Source organism: Oncorhynchus mykiss, chromosome 30, assembly GCF_057628025.1.
Source record: "Oncorhynchus mykiss isolate SJ-2025 chromosome 30, ASM5762802v1, whole genome shotgun sequence".
NCBI lineage: Eukaryota > Metazoa > Chordata > Actinopteri > Salmoniformes > Salmonidae > Oncorhynchus > Oncorhynchus mykiss.
The window spans coordinates 7,299,845-7,308,884 of record NC_143051.1 but is presented as its reverse complement, the minus strand read 5'-3'; the positions used below and the strand labels follow the sequence as shown (position 1 = coordinate 7,308,884).

Sequence of the window (9,040 nt, the reverse complement as noted above, 5' to 3'; positions counted from 1 at the left end):
AATCTGAATGGTTTGTCCTCGGGGTTTCGCCTGCTAAATAAGTTCTGTTATACTCATCGACATGATTCAAACAGTTTTAGAAACTTCATAGTGTTTTCTATCCAAATCTACTAATAATATGCATATCTTATTTTCTGGGAATGAGTAGCAGGCAATTGAATTTGGGCATGCATTTCATCCTGACGTGAAAATACTGCCCCGTCACCAAGAAGTTAATGGTACCAGTGGTTCACACTTAAATAACGTGCCATAGAATTCTGCGGCACCATGCTGCAACTTTTAAAGGACAAACCACTTTATGTCGAGAGAGGGTGTAAATAAAGTAGATGAGCTCAGGGAGAGGATCTCCTTCCAGAGAGACATAAGGTATTTTAACATACTCTGTTTCACGGAATCATCTCTCTCTCTCGGGATATACTGTCCGTACAGCCAGTTAATCACAAGAACAAATCTCTCTCTCTGGCCCAGGGTGGAAACTCAGAATATTACACATTCAGGAAATTGAAACAACTTCTGTCAACATGTACAAGTCTGGAACAGTAATGGTGTAGGGTATTCTCATGCAGTTTCAGCAGGACATTTAAGGGATCTCAGAGAGAGCACAGCAGATAAAGCTCTCTGTAATGACTCCCCCCATCCTGAGTGAGTCTGATCACATCTCTTCAAACTGTCCTGCAGACGAGGATCGTCACCCCCCCCCCAGGACTGAACACACAGAGGTCCCACAACTGCACTTCTCCTCCATCATTGAGAGGTATAAATTCACAGAAATTGAGAGAAACATGGTGGGGCTCAGAGAGCTAGTTCACACAATACAGACAGAACAAACCCACAAAACAGACCAGCACAACAACACCCCCCTCCCCCCAACAAGACCCAGAGGGATGGACGGCTGTCTGAGAGAGCTGGCTGCTCTACAGACTGAGGTGAGAGAAATTAACTGCCCGAATTACCGAACTGCCCCTAATCAAAACGGCCTAAACCCAGCCGTCAGAAAACACAGAAAAGTTAACTTTTTTCAATGTGTCAATCACTCTCGAGTCATCTGGGACCCACGAGCTAAGCCCAAGGGACTACTAGGGGGGCACTTGAACATTCGTAGTGTCATTCCAAAAAGTGATCAAATTCAACATCTACTCAGACTCCAACCTTGACTTCCTCTGCCTCTCAGAGACACTTCTCCATAAAAACTCTCCATATGCTGCTGTGATTGTGATTGGCTACAATGTCTTCAGGAGAGACGGGATTGGAGGAAGAGGAGGGGGTGTGATTTACATTAAAGAACATATCCGATGTAAACAAATTGAGTGGTCATGTGATAATGAACTAGAATGTATTGGCCGGAACGTTACACTGTCTCCCCAAATGTCTTTTACCCTTATTGGAATGTATAGACCACCTTCCACCAAAAGTGTGTTTTATGATAAATTTAATAACATGCTTAGGGAATGTGATTTTGGGAAAGAGGTCATCTTAATGGGAGATTTTAACATTAATTATGAAGACAAATCTTGTAGGAAAACCCTCAAACGTATCATTAATACCTTTGACCTTACACAGCTAGTTAAAGGGCCAACCAGGGTGACTTGTTGCTCTAAAACACAGATTGATTTGGTGTTCAGTAATAAACCAGAGAGAGTGACTAAATCATTCAATATGGTTACTGGGCTGTCTGATCATAATCTGACATTTATAGCCAGAAAGCTGTCTAAGAGCAGGTTTAACCTTTCTACTGTTAGAAAGCCGGATCAACTAAGAATACCTAAGAGTGAATTAAGCTATTTTGAAAACTAATTAAGGTAATTAAGTGGAATGGTCTCTTGTCCTACAGACGTGGAAGCTGATACTCAGGTTTTTCTATCCACAATCCAGACAACAGTAAATGGTTTCCTAAAGAAAATTAAATCCAAACCTGGCCAAGAGAGCACTCTTCCTTGGCTAAATGGAGAAATCTGGAAATTTATGAAAGAACGAGATTATGCTCTAAAAATAGCCCTAAGATCCAAATTAGAGCATGACAGACGTAGGTTTACCATGTTGAGAAATAAGGTGATGAAAGGAATCAGACAGGCCAAGGCAAACTTTTTTATTAACATAATTGGTGAAGCAAAGGGAAATTCTAAACTGATCTGGGAGAATCTAAAAAAGTTAACAGGGAAAGTATAGTAACACTGCAAAAAGACTAGAAATCATGGTGAATAACAATCTAACACAGGATGCAGTCAAAATAGCAATAGCCTTCAATTCCTGCTTTATTGACTCTGTCAGGGTACTGACACAGAACCACTCCACTGGTTTCCTGGGCTCAGTGCTAGTGAATGACGCTCAACCTGTCTTCATCATAAGGGAGGTTTCTGAGTCAAAGGTGAACAAGGTGATTAGCTCACTAAAGAAAGATGTGTTTGGGCTGGACGCTACCTTTCTTAAAAACTACAAAGAGTCACTCATTGGCACCATTACTAAGGTCACCAACACATCTATTGGTCTCGGGGTGTTTCCCCAGAACTCAGTGTGTCAGAGTGAGCAATGAGCTGTCGCCCACTCTTAGCTATGATGTGGGCGTGCCCCAAGGGTCAATACTGGGGCCCCTCCTGTTCAGCCTGTACATTAATGATCTGCCTTCTGTCTGTACTGGGTCTGAAGTTCAAATGTATGCAGATGATACAGTTATATATGTGCATGCAAACAACAAGCTGCAAACAACAAGCTGCACAAGAACTCACTTCTGTAATTGTCCAGGTTACAAAGTGGCTCAGTGACTCGTGTTTGCATCTCAATGTGAAAAAAACTGTTTGCATGTTCTTCACAAAGAGGGCAACAGATGCTACTGAGCCAGATGTCTATGTGTCAGGGGAGAAGCTCCAGGTGGTATCTGATTTTAAGTACCTTGGCATCATACTTGATTCCAACCTCTCTTTTAAAAAGCATGTGAAAAAGGTCATTCAAATATCCAAATTCAACCTAGCTAATTTCCGATTTCTACGAAATTGTTTGACTACAGAGGTAGCAAAACTGTACTTCAAATCTATGATACTCCCCCCTTTAACATACTGCTTGACTAGTTGGGCCCAAGCTTGCTGTACAACATTAAGACCTATTCAGTCTGTCTACAAACAGGCTCTCAAAGTGCTTGACAGGAAGCCCAATAGCCATCATCACTGTTACATCCTCAGAAAGCATGAGCTCCTGAGTTGGGAAAATCTTGTGCAATACACTGACGCATGTCTTGTATTCAAGATCCTAAATGGCCTGGCTCCCCCTCCACTCAGTATTTTTGTTAAACAGAAAACCCAAACATATGGCAGCAGATCCACAAGGTCTGCCATGAGAGGTGACTGTATAGTTCCCTTAAGGAAAAGCACCTTTAGTAAATCCGTTTTCTCTGTGAGAGCTTCCCATGTCTGGAATACACTGCCATCAGACACACATAACTGCACCACATATCACACTTTCATAAAATGCTTGAAGACATGGCTAAAGGTCAATCAGATTTGTGAACATGGTCCCTAGCTGTGTGTTGCCGCTTTCCATGTTGTCTGTTGTCTGTTGCTTGTGAGATGTGGAAACACTTTGTTGCTTTTATGAATTTTGTCTTGCTGCTATTTGTTCTATGTTGCTATGTCTGTATGCTACGTCTTGCTCGTCCTATGTTGCTCTGTATGTATGCTATGTCTTGCTTGTCCTATGTTGCTATTGTCTTCATTGTAATTGTTTTTAATAACCTGCCCAGGGACTGCGGTCGAAAATTAGCCGGCTGGCTAAAACCTGCACTTTTACTGAAACGTTAATTAATGTGCACTGTCCCTGTAAAAATTAATTAAACTCAACTCAACAAATGACAATGAATGAAGAGGTGTGAAAGCTAAGGTGTGACGGAGAGCAGGACACTCCCCGAGAGAAGCCAGCAGAACAGGTCACTTCAGATCCGGACCACAACCAACACAAATGACCTGAGGGCCCAGCAGGAAAGGGTGGCCACAGCACCCAAGGGAGTGATTAAAAAAGCTTCTTACTCTTTCCCCAACTCACATGTTGTTATCTACACCCTGCTACCATGAGAATACTATCACCCTGCCACCATTCAGTGGGTGAATGAAAGAATTTCGTAAGATCGTGCCTCAAAACCTAATGTCTACCTGGACCACCACTCCACCCTGACCCACCACTCCACCCTGGCCCACCACTCCACCCTGTCCCACCATTCCACCCTGGCCCACCACTCCACCCTGGCCCACCACTCCACCCTGGCCCACCACTCCACCCTGGACTTGAACAGCCTTTATGACCAGCTCCACCTCTAAAAGGCAGCAATCCCAACTTTTGCCAGGACCCTGAAGGACGTCACCTTCAACCGTAGCCCCAGAACCTCACACAGGAGCAACAGAGCAACGGACTCCCAGCCCTGACCAGCAAGACACCCTCCCAGACCTGCAAGACCCTTTCCTGAAGGACCTGCACCAATAGAACCCAGGCCAAGAGGACCTACACCCAGACCACAGCATTACCAGCCACATACTGTACCAACCAGCTAAGACCACCTCAAGCAAACCCTGGCCACACTCTATATAGGCCCCCCCAAAATTAGACCTATGCCCCCTTTGCCCACCCCATGCCCCCTGCCCTTGCGGCAAGGACATCAACATGACAGCAGGACATATGCCAAGGCCGTGAGCAGAGAAACAGGCCCAACCCCCACTATTCCACCCTCCCAAGCCCCATCCATCAACCTGAGATCCTAAGGTGACAGAGATGGTCGCCTCGCTCAGGTCCTTAGGAAACTCTGCAGTTATTTGTTTTTCATGTATTATTTTATGCATTATTTCTTACATTGTTAACTCAGGAAATCTCAAGTGTTATTGCATACAGCTGTGAAGAACTATTGGATATAAAAGTGATGACTGCTTACCAACATTACGACCAGGAATACGTATTTCCCGAAGTGGATGTTCGGACCTCCAACCTGGACATGGGATCTTATCACAGATGCTGACCCAAAACAACACGGTCGCCGCAGGACAGGCAAACGGAGCGGCCTACTGGTCAGACTCAGAAGGCGAGCACACCATCCACCACTCCAGAGCATATTACTCGCCAATGTCCAATCTCTAGACAACAAGGTGGATGAAATTAGGGCACGAGTTGCCTTCCAGGGAGTCATCAGAGATTGTAACATTCTCTGTTTCACAGAAACATGGCATACTCAGGATATGTTGTCAGAGTCGGTAGAGCCACCCAGTTTCTTCATGCATCGCACCGGCCAGAAACAAACATCTCTCTGGTAAAAAGAAGGGTGGTGGTGTATGCTTTATGATTAATGACTCATGGTGTAATCACAACAACATACAGGAACTTAAGTCATTTTGATCACCTGACCTAGAATTCCTTACAATCAAATGCAGACCGCATTATCTTCCAAGAGAATTCTCTTCGATTACAGTCACAGCCATGTACTGTACATGATAAGGCCCAAACGCCTTCTCATCCCTATTCAAAGCATGTTGAATAAAAATGTCTTTATCCTGGGCCAAGTACTCCAACCATTGAATGGACCCACTAGAGTATGACTTGAATTGGCGCCGGTTGTTGTCAGGCGAGTGGATAGCTACAGATGCTGTAGGTAGAAAGTGTGTACTATAGGTTTTCATGCATGCCGACGCAATAGTTGTACAACTCCAGGGGTCAATGCCTGCATCTTTGATTACCTCTTCTCTGAATCTGAGGCATCCTTCACGAAGTATAATTACATCGTTGTCACAGTATGAATCCATCTCTTTGTGGAAATCAAAAGTGCTGTGACATACTGTCTCGTACCATGTCATGAGTCTCTCTCGCTCTTTGGGAGACATCTGATCACACCCGTACATTTCTGGGCTGGGATAAGCTCCAATATAATGTAGATTCTCCTCAATGTGAAGAAATGGGGAAACCAGCCTTTCACAGTGTTCTCAAAACACAAGGCCTCTGGCATTTGAGCCAATCTCATGGGTAAGAAGCTTAAACTGTCAATGTATCTCTGGTTGAAGGCGGGGTCTACAAAACACAAGATTTTACTACCTTGAGCTATGACACTGGGTGCAATGCCTTGCTGTATCAAGGAGTTCAAAAGAAGGTAGGAGTCATAGTATTTATGCTGAAGTAGTTTATGTGTCGGGGGGCTAGGGTCAGTTTGTTATATCTGGAGTACTTCTCCTGTCCTATTCGGTGTCCTGTGTGAATCTAAGTGTGCGTTCTCTAATTCTCTCCTTCTCTCTTTCTCTCTCTCGGAGGACCTGAGCCCTAGGACCATGCCCCAGGACTACCTGACATGATGACTCCTTGCTGTCCCCAGTCCACCTGGCTGTGCTGCTGCTCCAGTTTCAACTGTTCTGCCTTATTATTATTCGACCATGCTGGTCATTTATGAACATTTGAACATCTTGGCCATGTTCTGTTATAATCTCCACCCGGCACAGCCAGAAGAGGACTGGCCATCCCACATATGCTCTCTCTAATTCTCTCTTTCTTTCTCTCTCTCGGAGGACCTGAGCCCTAGGACCATGCCCCAGGAATACCTGACATGATGACTCCTTGCTGTCCCCAGTCCACCTGGCTGTGCTGCTGCTCCAGTTTCAACTGTTCTGCCTTATTATTATTCGACCATGCTGGTCATTTATGAACATTTGAACATCTTGGCCATGTTCTGTTATAATCTCCACCCGGCACAGCCAGAAGAGGACTGGCCACCCCACATAGCCTGGTTCCTCTCTAGGTTTCTTCCTAGGTTTTGACCTTTCTAGGGAGTTTTTCCTAGCCACCGTGCTTCTACACCTGCATTGCTTGCTGTTTGGGGTTTTAGGCTGGGTTTCTGTACAGCACTTTGAGATATCAGCTGATGTACGAAGGGCTATATAAATAAAATTGATTTGATTTGATAGACTCTATAATTGTGCGCTATAAACGTGAAGTTTCTGTACTGCGGTTTTCTAAAGTGTTTTAGAAAGAGGAGTGCACAATTGGGCCCCTCTGCAGACCACTTATCACCTTTGAAAGTCATGGTAGATACAAAAATAGGCAAATGAACCCCCGATTGCTGATTAGTCTCAAAATCATAGAACACATATTTCTCTGAATGTTCATCTACAGCCAAGGGCTGAATATAACACTCGTGTGGCACTTCTTGAACCACTTCAGCGTTTCTGCTTTTCAAAGGCCCTTTACAGATTGGACAATGTATGATTCCACACACATGCGGTTCAGGGCTATCTATTTTAAGGTTGTAATTGCACTGCCATTTTGGACATTTCTTGTTAGTCACAACTGCTTACAGATTTACAGGCCTTGGGGTGCCATGTTTAAATGTAGTGTTTTTCGTAACAGTAGGCCGAACGACATGTACGGTGACAATCTGCACAGGGTGTCAGGTTTAAGGGCTGCATCAGACAATTTTCATCCAGACATACTGAACAGTTATAATGTTGAAAACATCCGGGTTCAGTGTTTTATTGGGGATGTCCTGTGTGCCGAAATACTCCGCGTGCTCTCGTTGTGTACGGTCTTCTGTGCCATTATACACCGGGGCCGAGTCTGAAAGAAAATATTACTGAAAAAAAAATATATACAAAATAGACTATTAAACATAAAATATACTAGGTTAAAAATGTCAAATACATTTCAGATATAATATTATATATTAACAATACATAATTAAATTACCTCAGCTTTTTTGAAACGGGCTGTTCTGACGAATTGCGGAAACTGTGGGCTCTAGACCTTTTTCACCAGGCATTCCAGATTCTGCCGGGCATGTCTCGTTGGAGTCTGAAAAAACATTATATGTCATTGTTTTAAGATATTCAATCATAAAAATGTCCAAATAATAATAAAATATGTATAACTAATAACATATATATATATATATATATATATATATAATGGCTTCAGACCGTGTCCATGTAGCAGCGTTTCATGAAGCTTCCTGCCCAGTAACACTTCTTCTTCTCGGGTGATTCTGCGCACTGGAGCCTGATTTGTGCGTTGGTTCTTTGGGTCTCGCATATGGAGCGAGTGGGTGGAGGTTCCAGGGGGAGTTGATGGGACGGTTCTTGGTTTGTTTGAGAAAACGTGAGAATAGCGGTTCTGACGTAGTCATTCAGAGTCCATAATGCAGCCGGGGGTCCTTCTTTGCGGACTGTCAGCTGTAAACACAAAAATAGCTTTTAATAGTGCACACTTTTTGTTTTTAAATGTATAATTATTCTTATGGATTTCATTATTGGACTTACGTCGACAATAGTGTGATGGTGACTGGCTGCATTTTGCTCTGCTGAACCCCCTTCTAACGCTGTCGGTTCCCAATCAATTATTCTTGGTAGCAGCTGGGTGGATATCCTACAAACGTTAGATAATATTAACATATATTTATACGATATATATACATTTAAAATGTTAAGAATACGTGCATTTGACATTTTACCTAAAAACAATTGTTGTCCCCAATTTAAAAAAACACATAATATTAGAACTATATCAAATTGTATCAAATTGTAATATCCAAACAATTCCCTGAAAATACCTAACGCCTCCAAATCGAATATATTATTTTCACTAACTCACCTTCAGAAAGCTCCATTCGGATGGATTCACAGATGATCTTTTAGCTGTTCTGGGCTGATAACTCTTCTGGGCTGTTGGCCTTGTGTCTGGAGTTTGCGGTCGTGTCTCTAACGAGAGATAGTCTGTAATTAGTTTACAGAGTGACCTGGGGTGGAGGGACCGTTAGTATATGCGCTGATTAGAAATAACATTTGTTTTAAACAGTAAGAGCTTGTCTAGACAAGATACATTCTGTCTCGGTTGTTTGACTTTTTAGCCCCACCACGTCCTCTGGGGTGAGATAAATACGTATTATGTAAAGGCATGTGTGGTAATGAATCAAAAGTGCTTAACTGAAGAGACGCACACACAATCCTTGGTTTCAAACGCCCCATGCAGAAACACACACCTCCACCCACTTTTGTTTTGAAACACACACACATACATGCACACGCACACGCACACGCAC

General features: G+C 43.3%; 1 long non-coding RNA gene across 2 annotated transcripts; it reads right to left on the bottom strand.

Moving 5' to 3' along the window:
• Positions 1-2,072: 2,072 nt before the first annotated feature.
• LOC149970185 (uncharacterized) lies at positions 2,073-8,360 on the bottom strand. Of its 2 annotated transcripts, none has more exons than XR_016493773.1 (4): positions 8,262-8,360; positions 7,923-8,174; positions 7,693-7,797; positions 2,073-7,579 (listed from the first exon to the last, which is right to left on the bottom strand). It is a non-coding gene; the product is annotated as an uncharacterized LOC149970185 (long non-coding RNA). The 2 variants fall into 2 exon arrangements; XR_016493772.1 differs by having other exon boundaries at positions 2,073-7,563.
• Between the last annotated feature and the right edge of the window lie 680 nt (positions 8,361-9,040).